This window comes from Podarcis vaucheri (assembly GCF_965113315.1).
Source record: "Podarcis vaucheri genome assembly, chromosome: 10".
Lineage (NCBI taxonomy): Eukaryota > Metazoa > Chordata > Lepidosauria > Squamata > Lacertidae > Podarcis > Podarcis vaucheri.
Window position 1 is genome coordinate 54,119,124 of NC_138748.1, and position 6,977 is coordinate 54,126,100.

Below are 6,977 nucleotides of genomic sequence, written 5' to 3' on the forward strand. Positions count from 1 at the left end.
CTGTGCTCGGAAACATACTGGGAGCCAATGTAGGTCTTTCAATACTGGTATTATGTGGTTTCAGCGGGCCCCCCCAGTCACCAGTCCAACTGCCACATTCTGGATTAGTTGTAGTTTCCAGGTCACCTTCAAAGGTAGCCCCACGTAAAACGCATTGCAGTAGTCCAAGCGGGAGATAAGTAGAGCATGCACCACTCTGGTGAGACAGTCCACGGGCAGGTAGGGTCTCAGCCTGCATACCAGATGGAGCTGGTAAACAGCTGCCCTGGATACAGAATTGACCTGTGCCTCCATGGACAGCTGTGAGTCCAAAATGACTCCCAGGCTGCGCACCTGGTCCTTCAGGGGCACAGTTACCCCTTGAGTTTGATCCCTTGAGATATCGCGGTGACCTGCTTGCAAATTACGCTCCCATCTGAAGTGCCCTGTGTTGCTGATTAACTCAGGTGGATGCTTGAGTGATGCATATCCAGCGATGAAATTATTGTTTCAGAAGATGACATTTTGCCAGCAGGGTGTGTAAGGCCTTGTATCAGCATCCTTGGTCTGCTGCTGGGTCTCAGTACCCATCCAGGATCTACTGTTGATGCCTGCTGCAACCTTGGGCAGCTCTGTGGGATGCCTAGGACACAGCCCTTTCCCGCCTAAGGAGCTATTGCAGGGGCCTAAAGAGTTTCCCATATGAAGTATGAGAAAGAAATCAAAATTTATTGGAAAAGAAAACACCATGGCGGATTTCACCCATTGAGGTACTGACGGTTAAAAAATTAAATATGGAGGGAAGGTGGGCTACATATGAAGAGATTTTGATGGAAACCAAGCAAGGTTGAAAACTTAAGCCATATGATCAAATTGAAGGTTTATTTACAGGTTGGTTGCAATATCATCAAGTGAACGATATATTTAATGTAGATAAGAGGAAGGTTGGTTTTGAAAATAAAAAATCAAGATTCCAAATTGAGCTGTTGGAAGGCTGAAGTAAATTATTATACAAGATGCGCAATTTGTTGTTAGAATGGTTTACTAAAGATGAGGAAGTAGAAGAAGTTATGATAAAATGGGCACTAGATTTTGGGTATAACAGTGAGTTTGATTCAGGGATAAGATTGTGGAATGAGAATTTACAATTTACAGCAGGTATGGCATTAAAAGAAAATGTAATGAAGATGATGTACAGGTGGTATTTGACACCAGTGAAGTTAGCTAAAATGTATAGTATGAGAGATAAAACATGCTGGTAATGTAAAGAATCAGACAGTAACTTTTATCATATGTGGTGGACCTGTGACAAAGTAAAATCATTATGGGAATTGATCTATAATGAATTAAAGAAGATGTTTAGATACACCTGCCCAGCAAAACCGGAAGCATTTTTGCTAGGTTTGATGGGAGAGGAAATTACAAAGATAGATCAAAGATTATTTGTGTACGCCACAGTTGCAGCGAGAACTTTATTGGCTCAAAAGTGGAAGTTACAGGAGGTACCTACCATTGCTGAGTGGCAGGCGAAGATGATGGACTTTGCAGAACTGGCCAGACTGACTTGCAGGATTCGAGACCAGGATGATCAGAAATTCCAAAGGGACTGGAGTAAATTTATTGCATATTTGAATAACTGTAAAAACTTGACACTAGCAGGATTGAAATAAATCCTACAATGTGGACAATAGGTTAAAGATGTAAATTGTGCGATTGGATTAGAAATGGAAAACCTGCTGAAGGGAAGGAGGGAAGTCATATGCTTGGCAGAGCAGAGAGGTTTTGTGTTTGACATTGTAATGTTGCAATGTTGAAAATGTTGTTTAAGGAGGAAAATAATAAAAATATCTTGAAAGGGGGAGGGAGAGTTTGGTCTAGGGAGATTGGGAGGGAGATTGGAGGAGATGTAACAGATCCAGAAATAAAAGAGACTGGAGCCTACAGTGAGAAAGAAGGGAAGAGAAAGAACCACCCAGAGAGGATAGTAGAGCAGGGGTAGTCAGCGTGGTGCCCTCCAAATATTGTTGGAACACAATGGCTATTGGCCAGACTGGCTGGGGCTGATGGGAATTGCAGTCCAGTAACATCTTGAGGGCACCTGAAGTAGGAGGTTGCACAGGTTCTGCTTCACAGGGGGAACCAAGAGCCAAAGGTCAGGATTCCCTTGTTAGACCTTCCTGTCTTGTATGGATGGCAGGGGAAAGAGCCAATGGGGATGTAAGGGTGGGGCCAGTAGATGGGGCTCCACTCTTTCCCCTATGCAGCCAATCAAAAGAGGGGAAGAGGGGAGCACCATCCAGTGGGCCCGTGCCCACAACCCCATTGGATTTGCCCCCTGACACCCATGTAAGGGGAAGAAGGTCATGTTATTCAGATGAGGGAATATCGTCCAAGTAGGACTTTTGTCATGTCTTGCCACATTTCATCTCAGAGTTGACTACTGTCCTAGACAAGGAGACAAGAGCAGATTATTTGCTGATTTAGACCATTTATCTTGCTGGTGGAGTTTGAAAGATTGCTTCCCTATGTTGAATTTGCATCCCTAGTTCTGGAAAACAGACTTACAGATGGAGTTTATTTGTTTTACTTACTTATTTTTAGCTTTATAAAACTGTAAGGTCGCTCAAGGTGCCCGGGAGTACAGCAATATAGAACAAATGCATTAAAAAGAAACTTTGCTGTGAAATGAAACACAGCCATAATAAAATCCGTCTCATAATAATAGCACCAGCAGAAGCCAGATGAAATCTGCCAGTATCCATTAACCTCCTCTAAATGTTAATTCCCAGTGGTCAGATATACAGGAAGTGGGTGATGAAAATAGGAAGAGCATTTGACTCTGGAACATTTCAATATTGTTTTAGGTTTATGATGGGACTCTTCTAATTCCTGGGCGCAAGATATTGAATTGAGCATGTTAAAAAGACAAGCCAGGAGCCAGCCCGGGGATGGCTGTTAAGATGGGTCCTTAGCTGGGACAAAGGAACCGTCTATAAGCCAGAGGGCAAATGGGAAGGGGCCCTCTCTCAACTCAGAATTAGTTAGAAAGACAAAAACCTCTGGAGTAAAATTTTTGAGGTTTCCTGTGATGTGAGCTGGGGGAAAACAGGGCAGTGTTCAAAATGCTGCCAGCTGCAGAGCATCAGAGAAGCATGTTGGGTTTCTGATTGGATCCAATACTGTGGCTTTAAGAGGAACGAGACCTTTTTAGGGTGCGAATGTCGTGAGTCCCTCCACAGTAGGCTCAGGTTGTATATACAGTGTTACCTTGGTTCTCGAACTCAATCCGTTCTGGAAGTCCATTTGACTTCCAAAACTTTCGAAAACCAAGCCGTGGCTTCTGATTGGCTATTTGGCCCTGGAAACAATGCCAACAGCCGAAACGGATGTTCAGCTTCCGAAAGACGTTTGCAAAACAGAACACTTACTTTTGGGTTTGCGGCATTCAGGAGTTGATTTGTTCGTCAACTAAGCAGTACGGTAACCAAGGTTTCACTGTATGAGTAAATAAACCATATATCCTAAGGGCACCACAGTCTTTGCTGTGCCTAATTTCCAGGCCTGGGACCCATGGAATTGTGGAAGTTGGGGTGGCATGTAACAATATGTTCTTCTGTGGTTGAAATTTTATCTACATTTCCCTGGAAGTAAGCTCCATTGACCATAATGGAGCTTCCTTCCGAGTAAACATTAGGTCCAAAAAGAGGAAATACATCACCCAAAAAAGAAACTAATTTAAATCCCTTTGCTCTAGTGGGAGGAGGATTTAATTTGACTAAGCCTGCCTTTGTTAAGCTTAACCTCATAAGAATACTCCATGTCTCTAAGGCTCAGAGTGCTTTTATCATGTGCGGAGTGGCTTTCCCTCTCTACTGCCTAACATAGCTGTGCTCTCTTATCTAGACTGAGGAGAAATGGCTTCCATATTTCTGTTATTGGAAGCAATAGTATGAATAAAAGCTGTCCAGTCCAAAAATATGATTCAAAAGCTTTACCAACAGAACTTGTTTCAAAACAGACACTTAAAACAACAGTGTTACATGCAAATAGTTGCATAATATTATGTGCCTATCCAAGCACAGGTACTGCATCTTAGAAATAGAAGATAGCTTTATCTGGAACTGAAATCAAAGCTCTGTCTCTCTCACAGCCTCCATCAGAAGCCTGAGGCTGTGTTCCTGGAGAGAATCATTTGCACATCCTTTCTTCTCCAGTGCCTCAGAGAGAAAACAAAGACCAACTCACACAAAACGAAGATTCGCAACTGAATATCCCACATGATATAAGCTAAATACGTAATGAGAGAGCAGCAGAGATACATTATCGGTTAATTATAAACTTCTTAAGTACTCTGTTGCTGCTGCTGCTTAGTTTCAATGGAATTTTCCAGTGTTAAACCTTTAGCCATACACATACAGAGGTTTTTTCCCCCATTCCAATACACAAATAAACAAGTATACTTAACATTCCAGACCAGAGTCATGCCTGGCAGGCAGATTTGATGTTTCTTTGAAAATTAACCACTGCTTTAGAACCTACACAAAGTTGCTCCACCCCCCACCACCGAATAAATAAATAAATCCTCAGCATTCCTAATTGTCAGGACTGACCCAAGACATTTTGCTGCAGGTGGAACTTCCCTTCCCCCTATACCTCGGTTTAAGAAAAGTGCATACAGTGGTACCTCGGTTTAAGAACAGCCCTGTTTATGAACGATTCGGTTTACGAACTCTGCAAAACCAGAAGTAGTGTCCTTGTTTGCTAACTTTACCTCGGTCTAAGAACAGAATCCGAACGGTGGAAGGGCACCGGCAGCAGGAGGCTTCATTAGGGAAAACGCACCTCGGTTTAAGAACAGTTTCGGTTTAAGAACGGACTTCTGGAACAGATTAAGTTCAGAAACTGAGGTACCACTGTAGTGTTCAAGGCCAGCCAAGTGACTGTCATTCAGCCCAGACATGGAGGTCCAGCTCCAAGGGCCTTCTGGTGGTTCCCTTACGGTGAGAAGTGAGGTTACAGCGAACCAGGCAGAGGGCCTTCTTGGTAGTGGCACCCACCCTGTGAAATGCCCTCCCATCAGATGTCAAGGAGATAAGGAACTGTGCAACCTTTAGAAGACATCTGAAGGCAGCTTTTAATGTTTTATGATGTTTTTGTATATGCTGGAGGCCTCCCAGAGTGGCTGGGACAGATGGACAGGGTACACATAATAAAATAATAATAATAATAATAATTATTATTATTATTATTATTATTGGTGCTGGACATGAGGCAGAAAATCCCACAAGTGCATCTCCCCAACAGTAAAAATATAATAAACAATCATAATATAATATAACCATTTTCTGCCCTTTCGTAACACCCCAAATCAGTTGCTTGAGGCTGCAACCTCACCATGTCAAATGGCAGGGCCGGCTCTGCTAATTGTCCGGCTGTTCTGCCAATGGAAGAAGGCATGAAAACCCTTTACAAAAAAGAGTGCATCACACAAAAGAGGACAAAAAGAGGCAGCTGATCTGTATAACATGTGCATATGTTCACTTAAATGTCTGTTAAAGTATATCCATGTTGGCAAAGTAGGAGAATCTAGAGAGAAGCCAGACCCTGGGAAGTTTCCTTTTTCCACTCTCAAGCAGGTTCTTGCAATCTTGTCTTTCCACTTGCATTCTAAAGGGATGCTAATCTCCGTCAAGGTAAAAGGGGTGGCAGTGGACATCAGTCACACAGAAGCGCATGAGCTTTATCATTCTGAAATCTGTGGTTATTACACTAACTGCATAAACGCTGCAGCCAAATGGAGACTCAACAGAGATAAGGGAAACAAAACCTGCATAACAACGAAAGGGAGTCAAACATCCTTCTTCTTCTTGGGCAAGGACCAACTTGATTTCTGTGTACAGCTCCCCAGAAAATGGTTTCCATGCAGAGTTTCTTCTTCTTCTCACTTACACCTGAAATAGTATTAGAAATGACAGGGAAACTTTGCTTCCCAGCTTGTATTGGTTTTATATTATTTGCGGGGAGCGTGTTGTCTTAGCACTTTCAGGGATAGGGTTTTATTTCCTTGTTGGGCATATGGGTACTTTGGTTTTAAATCCCTGAGGAACTCCTGATCCCGGCCGTGCAGAAAGAGACAGGCCTCCCGTGGATGAAGGATTTTAAAATGTGCTCCGTGATTGTGCATATGCTTAGAAAGATGGAGCTGTGAGTGGAAAGGGGAATGTCTAAGCATGTATGGGACAGGCATGCTCCACCATGCTCTCCCCCCTGGTATGGATGAAATATGGTGGATGACAATGCAACTAAAATTGCTACATTACAAACGATGCTTTGTGAAGTGTGGACATGGCAGCACCTTCTCACAAAAGTGGAGAGAGAACAACAAGAAAGTAGTAGGAGTCTTCCATGCTGAAGTCATTCTCAAACCTGGTTAGAAACCCAGTGCTGGATTTACGTATAAGCTAAACAAGCTATAGCTTAGGGCCCCACTCTCTTGGGGGGGAAAGGAAAAAAGTGTTTGCGTTATTAAGTTTGTTATGAATAAAAAATCATTTTAAGTTAGAGCTTAATAATTATTTCACTATTAATATACTTCTTCTTAATTGTATTTCACTATTAATATACTTCTTCTTAACAATTACTTTGATAAAATACATATTTTGTTATGTACAAATGGCTTTAGATACCTATTAGGTCCATAAAGGTAAAGGTAAAAAGGTAAAGGATCCCTGGATGGTTAAGTCCAGTAAAAGGCAACAATGGGGTTGCGGCACTCATCTCACTTTCAGGCCAAGGGTCATGTGGCCAGCATGACCAAACCGCTTCTGGCGCAACAGGACACAGTGATGGAAGCCAGAGTGCATGGAAACACTGTTTACCTTCCCACCACCTATTTATCTACTTGAACTGGCATGTTTTCAAACTGCTAGGTTGGCAGGAGCTGGGACAGAGCAATGGGAGCTCGCCCCATCACAGGAATTCAAACTGCTGACCTTCTG

The 6,977-nt window shown here is 42.7% G+C and overlaps 1 long non-coding RNA gene across 1 annotated transcript; it reads right to left on the bottom strand.

Annotated features, from left to right (window-relative positions):
- Nucleotides 1-3,955: 3,955 nt before the first annotated feature.
- LOC309542128 lies at nucleotides 3,956-5,950 on the bottom strand. The gene is made up of 2 exons (XR_014224108.1): nucleotides 5,802-5,950; nucleotides 3,956-4,187 (listed from the first exon to the last, which is right to left on the bottom strand). It is a non-coding gene; the product is annotated as an uncharacterized lncRNA (long non-coding RNA).
- Nucleotides 5,951-6,977: the final 1,027 nt, after the last annotated feature.